Source organism: Hemicordylus capensis, chromosome 3 (genome assembly GCF_027244095.1).
Source record: "Hemicordylus capensis ecotype Gifberg chromosome 3, rHemCap1.1.pri, whole genome shotgun sequence".
NCBI classification, from domain to species: Eukaryota; Metazoa; Chordata; class Lepidosauria; order Squamata; family Cordylidae; genus Hemicordylus; species Hemicordylus capensis.
The window spans coordinates 331,382,382-331,397,645 of record NC_069659.1 but is presented as its reverse complement, the minus strand read 5'-3'; the positions used below and the strand labels follow the sequence as shown (position 1 = coordinate 331,397,645).

The following is a 15,264-nucleotide window of genomic DNA, read 5'->3' as shown; positions in this document are numbered from 1 at the left end:
TGTAAATGGGTTGGAATGTCCATGGGCTCAGAGCATAGTTAATTGACAAGCAGGTGAGCAGAGTTAATAGAATTCAGTGGTGACAGGGGGAAGGAGGGCTCAAACAAAAAAGAGCAGGATATCTCTCAGTTTGAAAAATACTCCCTCAAAACAGTAACAACCCCTTCTGCTTCAGTCATTCCACAGCTTTGTGTTTCTGAGGGGGAAGGGATCTGCCACATTTAAGTTATCGGTGTGGGGGTTTAATCCCTCCAAAATAACATATAGGCAACTGTATGTGTATGAATTCTCTTATGGAATGGAGGGGGAAGTTGCACACTGAATCGGACGATCTGCTGATCATTGTAGGTACAGACACACACACTCACAGTATCAACTAACAACATTCACCATTAGATACTGAAGCTCTTCACACAACCAGGAGAAATTGGGCTAAGGGAGCCTAGCCCGATTTCTCCTGGTCGTCTGCTGCCACAGGAGCCGTGCAGCTCCCGACAGCAGACCACCTAAAGTACCCCTCCCCTTGAGGTTCGTGGAACTAGCGCTCTGCTAACCCCATTTGGTTGCTCATGTGCTGCTGCGGCATGGCTCCATGCTGTGGCAACACATGAGGAGACCCCCGTCAGGAGGCTGCAAGCAGCCTCCTGGGATTGGGGGTCTCTCCAGGATGCCCTGCCCACTTGTGTGGGGCATCCTAGGCTCTATGATGGAACTGGTAGCTGTGTGGGCGGTCAATTTGGCCGCCAAGCTATGAGCGGCTGCTCATCTGCGGGGAGGGCAGGCTAAGCCCTCTCCCTGCAAGCCCGGCAGAAGATCTTCTCACACATCATGCGAAGAGCTTCACTGTATAACCTATTCCACAAGCCCTTCCCCTCCCAGCCTCAGCAAATATTGATGAAAGCATTAATCAACATTTCAGCAATAATCAGCACTTGAATTTCTAGGGCTGGATAAAAAGGAGCTGGAACTGAGCACCAGTGTTTCTAACGCCTCCCCCCCCCCCGCACAATACCAAAAGATGGGGGGGGATTTGCATATGAAATAAGGCCCAAGTTACAGCAGAGTCTCCTGTCTTTGTCACTTGCTTTTGTTTTTCCACCAAGCTCTGCCACAGGCTCAAGAAACACATGCACACCAGAGATATACTGCACCTTTTGATGCAGCCCATACTTTCAAATACGAATACAACAAATATTTATACACTGCTTTTCAACAAATGTTCCCAAAGTGATTTACGTAGATCTAAATAAATAAATAAAATGGCTCCATCCCCAAAAGGCTCATAATCTTTAAAAGAATAATAAGATAGACACCAGCAACAGCCACTGGAGGGATGCTGTGTTGGGAATGGATAGGGCCATTTGCTCTCCCCTGCTCAATAAAGAGAATCACCATGTTAAAAAGGTGCCTCTTTGCTCAGTTAGCAGGGGACTTGTATTTCATTTTCTGTCCTCATTCATTCCCAGTAGTGGAAAACTCTGAAACTAGAGGAAGTTGAAATCTTGAGATTTGCTATAAGATGCATCATACCTCAAAACATTAGGAATGTAGGACACTTGATAGAGGATCTGAACGTTGCATCTTTAGTCCTCCTCTGTTTTGCTTTTCATCTCAAGATGCCGAAAATTTCAGCCTGCATTTGTATTTTGATGCTGTTCACTCAGCAGGAACCGAGACAAACCAGTCCCTCAAAGCTTACAAGCATTCTGATTTTTTTTTTGCCTGGTGGGATTCCTTTCCATGAGAAGGAAAGAGCCCACTGGGTATACCACAAAGAGGAAATTGTAGAAAATAATAGTAACAATAATGTTTGCACCACCGAACCAAAGGGAAATCTAAATCTTTACAAATACAAGGGCCTATAGAGTTAACAAAATAAAAAGATTACACTTGAAACAAAATCAAGGCATCAGTGGTTTGTTTTGATAGTTCTTTGTATGTGAGAGGAAAAGGAAAGATAGAAAAGAACTAGTATAAACTTACATAGATGGTTGCCTTTAAACATAAAAAAGGGAAATGAATAGAAAACCAATAAGATCCAATTATACAATAGAATAGGTTACTCTAAAGTGAAAACACAGCAACAGAACAAAACACACTCTCTCTCTCTCTCTCTCTCTCTCTCACACACACACACACACACACACACACACACACACACACACACACTTCTACACCACCCCATCCAATAGCTCTGGGCAGTTTATTACCTAAAACAAAATATAACCATTCAAAAATCAAACCTAAAACCATAAAATCTTAACAATTAAAATAGCTTAAAACAGTTAAAAACAATTATAACAATTTCAAACAGTTTGCACTATGGATTTAAAATGCACAGCAGAACAAAGGGATTCCCCCCCCCCCATGTAAACCCAGATCATGTAGACAAACCTGGATATGCCTAAGCAATCTAGAAAAGGTGTAGCCAGTACTTTAGGCCATTACACAATCTCAATTGCATGCATTAACAAGTTGTTCTAGTAAGAACTAATCAGCCTACTTTCCTTTCACTGTATCTACATCTGGACTAAATTGGGTGCAAATCAAGGTTCACAAGTTAGATCTCTTGTACTTCAAATGTTCATGTGTTGGCCATCTTGGATCAGGGTGGATGTCATCACCATTGAGGTGTCCCTGTGTGTCATTCACTACAGCTGTTCCAAATTTGATTCAAATTCATTAGACAGTCCTCAAGTTAGTGCACTTGAGCCTCCAAGGTTTATGTGTCCACCATCTTGAATTGAGGTGGATAACATCATCACAATCTTTGCTATTGAGGTGTCCCTGTGTCCCTATAGCTGCATCCAAATTGGTTCAAATCGGTTAAGCGGTTTACAAGTTAGCCCACTTGTGCCTCAAAAGTTTATGTGTCCACCATCTTGAATTGGTGTGGATGACATCATCACAAGCTATGCTACTGAGGTGTCTGTGTGTGTCACTCACTGCAACTGTACCCAATTTGGTTCAAATAGGTTAGGCAGTCTACAAATTAGCCCGATTGTGCCTCAGATGTTCATGCGGCCACCATCTTGGATTGGAGTGAATGACATCACCACAAACTACACCATTAAGGAGTACCTATGTGTCACTCACTGCAACTGTACCTAATTTGGTTTAAATTGGTTAGACAGTCCACAAATTAACTTGCTTGTGCCTCAGATGTCCATGCGGCCAACTTCTTGAATTGGAGTGGATGACATCATCACACACCACGCTATTTGGGCATCCCTATGTGTCCCTACATCTGTAGCAAATTTGGTTCAAATCAGTTAGGCAGTTCACAAGTTAGCCCACTTGCTCCTCAAGGGTTTACTCGTCCGCCATCTTGGATTTGGGTGGATGACATCATCTCACATTATGCCATTGAGGTGTCCCTATGTGTCCCTACAACTGTACCTGGTTTGGTTCGTATTGGTCCAGGAGTTGCGAAGTTGATGGTGGGAACACACGGACACACACAGGGAAAATGCCAGGTGATCTCATAAGCCTACGGGAAAGTAGGCGAAGCAAACTGGAAAAAAGATTGGGCCATTGGTTGTCAATGACATGGTTCCCATGATCAGTGGGAGCTACCTGGGGAGGGTTAGCAGGGAGAGCAGGCTTAGCCCTCTCTCCCCACATACGAGCAGGTAGTCTGCTCCAGGCAGCTGAAGCGGCCACCCACATGACTGGTTAGCCTCAAGATGGTTAGCAAAAACAGACATATGCAAAATACTACAATTTCAGGAAGAATATGCAAAGTTGCCCAGTGTGTGTCATACACAGAATTCAGGCTTTAACCTTTTCTGGCACAGATTTTAGATTATTTTCTTTTAAGGGCTGAATAAACACAGTTTACACAGTTCTGCTTATAATGGGGTTCTGCTAGGGCTAGGGCTTCCTGCTTCAGTTTTATCTTGATACAGTTTGATTTGGGCCTTGTTCAGAATTTTAGCAAGCATTTTGTCCAGTGAGGAGAAATTCAGGTCAATATGTAAATGCCAAAATTGACTTGAGTGAATGTATTTCATGTTTGCACTTTGTTACGTGGGCATCATCTCCTGTTCAGTGATCTGGTTAATATTTTGGGGGCATCTTCTTTTGTTCTGCAAATCTAAAATGCATTAACCTATGTCTTACAAAATGTGAGACATGAAGCATTAATGCAGGAAGCATTGGGAACAGTGAAGGGTCACCCCAGCCTTATGCCACCTGTAGATTTCCCTCCGGCAGGTGAATTCCCCAGCTACCTAATTAAGCAAAATTCTGGCTAATTGTTTTACTATGTAGTACAGAGAGAGATAGAGAGTGGGGTGGGGGGAGGGAACTGGCCATACACATTTTAGAATGTAGGTGAATCAAAACAGTATGTGAATCCAACTATACATGAGGTCTCCAATGTCAACAATTTAAATGCATTAACATTATCCCTTTTCTATAGAGTGAATACAAAGCAGACACAGATGGCACCAGCAGCCAGATTATACCCTACCTCCTGGAAATCTGAGACATTCCTGGTAAAAATAATGATAGGTAAATTGGAGAGGTGCCAGCCTTTTCTTCTCTGCATTTACTAGACAGCTGGAATTGTGTGCTTTCCAGACAGAACTTCCAATATTCTTGAAAAAGCTGGGCAAAAGAAGGAGACAGATTACTGGTCTCCCAACCAGAAATTACACTCACATATGGCTTTGAGGCTCTTCTCATGATCCATGAGAAGAGCCTGGGGAGGGTTTGCGAAGAGAGTGGGCTAAGCCTGCTCTCACCACAGACAAGCAGCAGTCTGCTCTGGGCAGCTGCAGTAGCCGCTCACACAACTGCTGGCTCCATGACGGAGCCGGTGGGGGCTGGGGAGTTCGGGGGCTGCGCAGCCCCCGGAAGCTCCAGTATGCCCTGTGCAAGTGTGCAGGGCATGCCATAGAAACCTTTGAGCCGGGAGTCTCCTCATGAGTAGCCATGCCACAGAACCGCGCCGTGGCTACTCACGGTTTAAAAAACCAGGTTTGTGGAGTGCTCACTCTTCAAACACGGTTTAAGGGGAGGGGTACTGTAGTGAGTGACCCGCTTATGAACAACCAGGCTCACAGCCAAGCCCGTTGGTTCACACAATGGGAGAAAATTGGGCAAGCCTCTGCTAATCCGATTTTCTCCCATCGTGTGAATAGCCATTTTGTCTTATACTGAGTGAAACCATTGATCCATCTGATTCAATATTTTTTGATATATTCTGAATGGCAGCAGCTGTCTAAGGCCTCAAGTAAGAGGTCCTTCCCAATGGTACTGGGGATAAATTATGCAAAGTGGTGCATTTCAGAACAAATTATGCAAAATAAGAAATATAGTCAAATATACTCAGTGTACATTATTTATGCAGTTGGCAAAATTCAACTCTTCTTGGCATGAATATTGGCTACCCAAACACTACAGATGTGCACACAGGTTTGACATCGAACATGTTCAACATTGAATCGGTTTGGTTTGACTGTTCGAGGTCAAACGGAACCATCCCCTGTTGGGTCTGACCCCGGACCAAACACCCCCAGCTGTTCAGGGAGTGGGGTTATCCATTGACATTTTAAAAAAAAATTAAAGATTTATTTATTTTTTATTATTATTATTATTATTATTATTATTATTATTATTATTATTATTATTTTAAAAAAAATATGTTCGTGGACCTCCCCAGAGTGAACTGAATGGGGGGGAGGGTTTCAAGGGGGTGCTGGACTGAACTGGCCCAGTCCGGCCTGGGTTCGGTCTGGACTTGAACTGAACCAGACCAGACGGTTCCGTGCACACCCCTAACATACACCCCCACATACACAACCACTGAGCACCATCCGACTCATAATATGTTTCTTATAGATTAGAAGAAGTTGAAGAAGTTCTGAAGTAGTTGCCCATCCCTGATGGATGGTTTAGCTCCATTTTTTTAAAATGTAAGCTGAATTCTCTAATATCCTCTCACTGGAGATTATGAGCAACACTCCTACTCATCTACAAATTCTCTATTTTGGGATTCAATTTTAGGAATGGTTCAACACATGTTTAGTTGCCCTGACATCATACACTCATTCACCTAGATGGCTGGAGTCTTGCTGGCATGTGCCAGGCCAATGAAGAAATTCACTATGTAGTATGAAGGAATACTATATCAGTCTACTCTAAAAAGGAAAAACCTCTACATTGACCAGAAGCTGGAATATATCGGCAGTTCACATGCCATAAGAACCAAAGAAGAAGGTGTAATAGTGCAAAAAACCCCAAAACCCAATTCAATGATTCTGGGGTATCATCATTCGGTAAAAGTGGAACATGTCTCTGTCTAGGATTTTGATGTTGGGACCCTGGCATTTAATTCCCTGTGTGCCACCTTGATACTTGCAAATGTTAGAGACTGCAGACCTCATCTCATTAATTGGGTTTTTATTTTTAATTGTGTTTGGTTTAATTAATTTTATTCCAAGCTGTTTTATTTGTTTTGTTGTTTAAAATTTTATATTATTTATACTGTTGTGAGTAGGGATGTGCAAATTGATTTGGCTATAAAATTATTTGTACCCAAATCTACCTGTTCTCTGTGATTTGTGGACAAAACAAATCGCCCCTGTGCTAGCTCGCCAGATTCAGGTCCAAAACAAATCACCCAGATTTTGGACCTGAAAAATTTGTAGATTCGGATCTCCATTTTTGTGGTGATCTCTTGCTGTCTCCATTTTATGGCAGGAATTTTTTTAAAAAAAAATAAAAATCCTGCCCTCCTAAGCTTGAGATTGGTGACTTACAGTGTGCAATGATTGGCTGGTGATTCCCCCCTGGTTCCAGATTGGCTCATTTCCATTCAAATCTTGTGTTGCCATGGGTGACTGATCCCGCATTGGCTAGTGGAAGGGTCAAAGAAGGGACAAGGGTGGGGGGAGTTCAAAGGAGGGGTTTTCAAATGTACTTAAGGAGGCAGGCAGCCACCATTCTGCCTTTCTGCCTTGTGGGTGAAGAGAGAGAGAACCAGAGGAGCTTTGCTTTGCTTTGCCTTGCCTGCCTGCTGCCTGGAGTGGATTCTCTGCCTTTTGTTCCTGCTTTCCTGATTGAGGAAAAGAGAAGAGAATTTTTTTCACCCCCTTCCTGTTGCTGAGAGAATCACTGCCTGCACCTGCTGTCTGTGTGAATCGATTTGGGTACAAAGCGATTTGTACCTGAATCTACCTGTTTTGGGAGATTTGTGGATGAAACAAATTGCCCCTGTGCTAGCTGGCCAGATTCAGACCCAAAACTAAACTGGGGGGGGGGGGGCTGATTTGATTCGGGTACAAATTGAATCAAAAATAATGATTTGTGCACATCCATAGTTGTGAGCTGCCCTGAGAAATATTGTCCTAGAGGGGCAGAGCATAAATATTTTAAATCAATCAATCTATCAATCAATATCAATCTCATTGCCTTATAATTTCAGCTCATGGTAGAAGGTTGAAAGATCAAGTGATCAGCTGAACACCAAGAGGGTTCTCTATCCAGACTTCTAAAGGTGCTGACCTGGGTCCTCATTCTGAGCAACTCATCACTGAGGTAGAAGTTTGAGCTCTCATAGATAGCCTCACTTTGCCAGATTCTCTGCTCAGCCATCTACAGTGTCCCTGGGCCAAAGGCTTCTCTACACAGTGGACCAGGGACGGAGGGGGAAGGGGATCTCTGGGATCTCTTTCTACCAGTGGAAATATGTTCCTGAGGGCTGCACAACCCTGAGGAACATATTTATACAAACCAGCAGGAATTTTTTGAGGGGATTGACATGAAAATAGCTTCACTTTCCCCTTTCCCTCTCCCCTTCTGCACTTGGTCTGCTGCATAAAGAAGCCTTCAGCACAGGGACACTGAAGTCTTCTTACAGACCCTCCTTCCACCATTGGAGGGCTGCACATCATGCAAGTCAAATAAATTATGGTTGCATCAAATTTCTGTCATGAGCACGTGGACAGACTCTGAGGAGAAGGAGGAGGAAGAGATGGACGGGATAGCAGCAGATGTGGGAGAGCACAGTCCAGAACTTGCAGAGGAGAGCAGGACCAGCCCACGGGAGGCTGGAGAAGAGTTAGAGCCTGTCGTGGCAGCTCCTATTGAAGAAGGTCGGCCAGTCTCAGCAGTGGAGAGGTGTCACTCAAAGAGACAGCAGGAGATAAAGGACCACACTCTCAGAACGACTAGACTAACAAGCAAGGCTGCTGAGTCAGGGATCCATGATTAACAGCACATGGTTTCAGCCTATATTAGCCAGCTTTGCCAAAGCCTCTGTGCTGGCATCAATGTTGTTCTTCACTGAGATACTTGGCTGTGTTTCTGTTTGCCGTGCCTGTGTTTTGACCTTGGGCGGTTTGGACTCTGTGGATAACAATTTGGACTCTGTTCGACTGACTGGTGATATTACAACCCGGACTGACTATGGTTTGAAGAAACTGCTTACTGCCTGGCTTTGTTGTTTGACTTCTGTCCCTGTCTAGTTCATTCTCCAGCAGCTGATATTTATAGCTTCAGATTAGTGGGACAGGTTTACAACAATTTCACACTTAATGATAGATGCGGCAAATTTCAGGGTTTCTTCTAGGGATGTGCATGGATCCGGATGTCATTATTATTTATTATTTTGTTATTATTTATCATTTTATTATCATTTATTTTATTATTCCTGGTTCAGTTAGAATCTGAGCCAAATTCAAACAGAACTGGGTGGCTCAGCTCGGGCTTAATTGAGCCGGAGCCCAGTCCGGTCCAGCCATCAAGCCACCTGAGCCAGCTCAGGAGCTAGCTCGAAGGGTATACTTGTAAAGGGGAATCCAGCAAGAATTCCCCTTTACAAGTAAAGGGCTTTGGCAAGAGTAATTGTGGTGGTGGTGGTGGAATGTAGTATATAGTAAATAACTTTTTTAAAAAGTCAATGACTGTAGCGGTGATGGGAATGGGATGGCAGGGGGCGAGAAAAAAATGCAGTATGTTCCTTTAATATCAAGCCGAGGGTGGAGCCAATGGGATGGCAGCAGCAGTGGCAGGGGAGCAAGGCAAAGTGCCGTATATTCCTTAAAATCCAGCGAATGGTGTGGAGGGGATGGTGGGAAATTGGATGGCTTGGTGGAGGTGGCAGGGGCTCCTCCAATCACCAACAGCCTCTCAAATCTCAGGCCTGGTCATGCTGTGGCCCATTTAGGGCCAAACCTACCATCTGTGCCTGCTCAGAGTCCCTAAATGGGCTGCAGTATTCCCAGGCCTGAGATTTGGGAGGCTGGCGGCTGGGTGGGAAGGTCCCCGCCTTCTCAGCCACATTCAGGGTATTTCCTGATTGTCCTAAAATGACAGCCTACACTCTGATGGTGGAATGATTGAACTCTAGTGTTGGCCATTGACATAACCCTTGTGAGTTTCTCCCTGAAAATAACTGTTATTCAGATTTGCAGGTTCTGTTTTTAAGCCAAACTTTGGGTTACGGCCCATTTGACCCACGAGTATACCCCTTAGGTTCTGGCAACCTAGCGTCCTGACTCATTTTGTGGTCCATTTCAGCTATTATTTCCATCCACCTCTAACCTATAAGGGTTAACAGCATATTTAAAAAGAGAAAGCCCACATCATCTGACATGCATTAAAAGGTGATTTTTGATCTGCATCCAATGGAAAATAATTAGGAATCTGAGATGAACAGTCAAACAGCAGACATAGCACCTATTGATTCTGGGATGTCATGTCAACCCATTTTGTAAGATTATTTATGAGTTTAAAAGAATGCCTGAGCAGCTTTAGCTGCTATTTTATGCACGGTTGCTTGAAAGTGAGGCTATGCGCATGATGGAGGGCAGAAAAGACGGGAAGAGGGGAAGGCAGGGTTTCACCTACATTCTGCCCGGACTAGCAGTCCTCTTCTGTGTGGCACACTGCTTGTGCACACACACGATCCCCACTGCTCTGAGCAGTGCGGATGAATGGAGACTTGGAAAATGAGTCCTAGCTTCCAGGAATCCCTTAATGCTCCATGCAAGCAGCATGGGGGATTCCTCCATGAGTCAGTTGCTCTAGGTGCCTGACTCTCTACATGCTCAGGTTGCCTTTGGCCTGAGCACACACACGACCCCGGCCCCAGGGTTAAGGGCACACTTGTTCCCTTAAACCCTGGATAAAGGCAGAGTTTAAAAGTAGAGATATGTGGGAGGGCAACACCAGGAATGAGATCTCCATGCAGCCTGGATCATGTACCCACATGATGGGTACATGATCCAGTATGGGTGTGGCAGTGTTCCAAAGAGAAATTCAACAGTAGTCTGGGGGGAAGGTAGGTGAAACCCTGCCTTCTCCCACCCTGTGCCTGCCCAGTTGTGAGCATATCCTTTAGCCTTAGTAAGTAAGTTTGAATCAATGAGGCTATTCATACAAGCGTGCAAAACCAGGCTAAGGGAGAACAGCCCAGTTTTGCATGCTCGTGTGACCCACTGGGATTGTGGCTGATCCTGTGGCTGCATGGTGGCAAACCCACCTATGTAGCCTCCCAGTTAAATGCGGTTAAGGGAGAGAGCACTCCCTTAACTGCATTCAATTGATTGTGTGTCTGTGGGCACACTTGGGGGGAGGGGGATCCCAGTAAAGCACTGTGTACTCACATGGTGCATTATTGGGGCTCTGGGGGTGAGGCGCTTCCCTGCAACCGGCCTCTGGAGTTGCTGGGTGAGCCGCAGGTGGACCACAGGAGAGCCACCGCTCATCTGGGCAGGAGATCTGCTTGCCCAGTGAAGGGTGAGTGATCATCTGTGGGGAGGGTCTGGCAAACCTTCTCTCCCCAGAGAGCTCAGAGGAGCTCTTCTCACTGATCATGAGAACCACCCAGAGATGTAAGTTTTGGGCAGTATAAAAATATGTTAAAATAAATAAATAAATAAAATCGTGAGAAGAGCCTCAGTGTCTGAGTAAACATGCATAGGACTAGGATTAACTTCTTCTTAGCTGCCATTTTTCAATCTGTTTGAACAAGGTAAAGAAGGTAAAGTAAATCATAGTTGCAACCATGATTTGCCTAAAGTAAAATTTCAAGACAAATTTTCAGGTTCCTGCTTGGAAGAAGCATCTGAGTCATTCTGAGGGAAGTAAAAAAGAGTTTCGAGTATAATGGTATAACCACTGCAGCAAGTAAAAAGGATTCCGATATTTTAAAACCACTAAAATATGCCATATGTTGCAGAAGGGGGGAAATGTGGTTGTAATTCTCAAATATCACACTGGAAGGTCCAATGGTAATTTGCAAAGCTCTATCCTATCATATCTGTTTATGTATGAGGTTGAAGGATTTAACCCTTTCCTCTCTATCATGTTCCTAATCTAGCTTTCCCCCTCCAAAAGTTGTTATTTGCTTCATTGGTGAAAATATAACAGCTTTGGTGGGAGAGTTAAATTTAGGGAAATGGCTTGGGGAGAAATTTTGATTGTTTCTTCCCCAGCATCCATGCTCTGAACCAAGTTGGAAGTTCACACATTTGCTTTTGAAAAACCAGTCCCTTTATTGCCCAATAGGCTTTTTGCAAGACCAAACCCCAAACCCATTGACCACACCTTTTAAAACTTAAAAGTTTTATTCAAAGACTTGTGGCATATAGAATGGTAAATGTATAGCTAAATATACATCCAAATATAAGCATGAGCAAATTATAACATTATAGGAAGCATAAAATGTGTGGCATTTGAAACTTCTATTAAGAGTGATGTTGTGAACAATAAAATCCACCCCAATGTCCCCCTAAACCTTTTATATACTAAATGGACCAAAACCTCTTAACCTATACCCCTAAGTGGAACCATATTTACCCTTCTAGCAGCCTGAGGTGTTTTCAAGCTTCTCCAAAAGAAATCAGAACAAACTAAAGAAAGAATTGGCTACTCGATGAGGTGGTTCCCACGATCAGTGGGAGCCGCCGAAATGGGGTTTGCGGGGAGAGTGGGCTTAGCCCACTCTCCCCGCAGACAAGTAGTCAATCTGCTCCAAGTGGCCACAGCGGCCACCCACACGACCGCCAGCTCCGTCACAGAGCTGGCAGGGGCTTGGGAGTTTGGGGGCTGCGTGGCCCCCGGAAGCTCCAGCATGCCCTGCGTAAGTGCGCAGGGCATGCTGGACAGACCCCCGAGCCGGGATGCAGGGTTTGAGCCTCCCAGTCATGGTTCTCCTTGTGAGTTGCCGCAGTGCAGAACTGTGCTGCATCAGCACACGATCCGCTAACCCCAGTTAGCGGAGCACTCGCTCCACTAACCTGGGCGAAGGGAAGGGCTTCTCAAGCAGGCTAGCTGCTTGTAAACTACCGGGCTCGCCTGCGAGCCCGGTGGTTTACACGACCAGCCAAAATCGGGCTAGGCTCTCCTAGCCTGATTATTGCTGGTCGTGAGAATAGCCTCAGTGGATAGGTGAGTATATCAGAATATAGATTGCATAGACAAAAAAATATGTTTAGAGAAAGATAGAATAGTTGAGATTTAATAAGAATTATTGTTGTGAAGGAGAGAAAAGAAGAGAAAGAAAATAGTTTTTGAGAGATAAAGCATCCTGGATAGAGAGAGGGAAGGTTCAAGAGGAGAGAAAACAAAGGATAAATGTGCAAGAAGGGAAGGTAAAATTTATAGAAACAAAGAGAGAAAATCTGCTATTTCCCTACTGATTCTCCATTTTATATCCACAAAGCCAAACCTCACGTTTTGTCTCTCCTATCAGATCCTTAATTGATTTTCACCTGTTGGGCCCAGGATTCTCATTGACTCTTTGGGTCTTGCCCCTCACCCCACTTTCCATAGTTATTAGAAATCTAATATTCTGTGTTGATCATGGCAACCTGGATACTATCAAAAATCCTCTCTCTCTCTGACAGGGTTTGTTAATGTCTACTCCCCCAATTAACGGCTACCAACAGCTACCATACCATCTTCATTACTGATACAGTACCAGGAATCATATACCAACCTGACAAGGTACAGATGGAATGGGTCTTCCGGTCTCCTCCTCACATACATTCCAAGACCTGTAATCCCAAGATTTGTTAGTTGCTTTTTCTTCAAGCACTCCATGGCAAAAGCTGTGCCTTTCTCTTGCTCGGAGGCCCTTTCTTCAAGTAAAGTTAGCCTATGTATGGCCTCTCTCCTAGAGTATTTCATTGTACACAACAAAAAGTTAGATTTCCCCTTTATTTGTCTTCATTTGGTTCAGATTCTGGGCCGTGGTTCCTTTTCAGTATGAGCTTCTATAGTCCAGCATAGTCCAAAATAGGCCTTCATCAACAGCTTTTATATACATAGCCAAATTCTGGCCCACAAGGGCCCCACCACCCTGCCACATGCACCCCTGCACAGCCACCCCACCCACCGCCATTTCCCATTTACCCTTGGTGGTGCTGGTGGTGGCATATGGACAGGCTTCTCCCCCATCCCTGGTCAGTGTGTGATATGAACAGGTGGGTGGACCCCTTTTTAGAACCAGAGTCTGCTCTGAGACCCCCAAAAGCCAAAAGGCTATACTGAGGCCTATGTCTGAATTGTTGTTTTGGCAGAAAGCTGAAGCCTGACTTTGATTTTTTTTTTCCCCCTCTAAGCCAAGACAGTGAATAGAAATGCTATTCTTGAGAGTCTGGGAAAGAAGGGGAATTCCCACCCCCAAATTCGCTTCCAGCCTTGAAGTTGTTTACCGCCTTGCAAAGAGCCTTGGATAGTTTGTTGCTGTGCTAAAAACTAGTCATGAAAACTAGTTTGACATGTCAAGCATAATCATATCTAGCTGATTTAGGAAATTATACACTGTATTATGAGGGATATTATATTCATATAATGCTGAGACCCCTTCCCGCTTATGTAACATTCTCTGTCCTTCTAACATATTTCTCTGGGCTGAAGAACATCAACAAGACTAAAATGACCACAAGCCAGGGCTGGCTTGATAAAACAAAGAAAAGTGTCTCTATCTTGAGATTGATCAGACAAAGAGCCAGGCTCCTGATTGGCTCCCTGCCTGGAAGACAGACAGAGGGATTCGGAGACCCAGGTGGAAATTTGTTTATCAAAGAAGAGATACTCTGCGAATATGTGGTGATTATTTTGACTTAGAGAGGTGGCCAAAAAGGTATAAAAAGCTGCAGATAGTCCTTCATGGTGGAAGGGTAGGCATGGGCTTCTTCATGGAAGAGGCAGCATGGAGCCCCTCCCTGCATCTCCAGAGCCAGTCACCCTCCCACCAGAGAAGCCAGCGGAGATCTTGTTCCAGCGTACTTGGAAACTGGTAAATATTGCCCAGAGCTATGCCTCACGAACCACTTCTAAAACACCTGTTTCTTCCCCTTCTCCCCACCTCTTTCCCTTCTGTCCCTGGATCTTTGCTCTTACCTATCCTGAGCTCCAGCGAAGCCCCTGCTTCAGCCATTATTTGCCAGGTGGTTGGAAACGGTGTCTGTCTCCCCCGTCCTCCTTCCTAAGTTGTTTTAATGGACATTCCTCTTGTCGGTCTTCCTCCCTCCTTGAAAACTCCACTTTAGCTCTTTCCTCTCTGCCAACACAGCTTCTAGGATTGTTTTGGAACAATCAGGAGATAGCAAAAGGCCTTCAGCCACTTGCTCCAAAAGAAATGAAACTGATTAAACTATTCAGCATTTAGTAGAAGGGTTAGAAAGAAATGCTTTTTCTGTTAAGAGTCAAAGATGCCTTGTATTTATTAGTGGTACGAATTAATTGTCATAGAAATTATTAGGCCAAATTAAAGGGAAAACACTGATTGAATTGCCAGGTTGGGGAATTATTTTGACTTGTTGCTACGTAACAGCAAGATAAGGTGCTCTTGCACACAGAAGAAGAATTCCACAGCTGGCTGATAACATGACTGTCTGTTTCTTGGTGAGGCCAAAAACTCCTTCATAGCTAGCAGCCTGCATTTTGAGAAAGGGAAAAATGATTTTAGGAATGCTTTTAGCTGTTACTGAACACTGCACTACAATCATAGAAAAATGAAATGGATAACTACTTGCCTATATGCCTAATTGCCCTGACCCATTTTGGAGGGGCGGCATACAAATAAAATAAATAAATAAATAAATAATCACCTACACTTGTAATCATTAGCTTTAATAAAGCCCATTTAAAACTCACAGTTGTGAGTGTGCATGTGTGCCATCTTTCCTTCTCCAGAATCACCCATGAATCTCAGAAAACGAACATGTGAGACCACTTGCGGGCTGCATGCACGTGTGGGTCTCCCAATTCCCTGGCCACTGCACTAGCTTCTCTTGTGCCTAC

General features: G+C 44.3%; 1 long non-coding RNA gene across 1 annotated transcript in view; it reads right to left on the bottom strand.

The window, feature by feature from the left end:
* LOC128351345 (uncharacterized) overlaps positions 1 to 14,485 on the bottom strand; it is a 191,212-nt gene extending 176,727 nt beyond the window's left edge. The window contains exons 1-2 of the long non-coding RNA XR_008319724.1: positions 14,362 to 14,485; positions 12,953 to 13,010 (exon numbers count right to left, since the gene is read on the bottom strand). This is a non-coding gene — a long non-coding RNA (uncharacterized LOC128351345). The remainder of the gene's footprint in view (positions 1 to 12,952; positions 13,011 to 14,361) is intronic.
* Between the last annotated feature and the right edge of the window lie 779 nt (positions 14,486 to 15,264).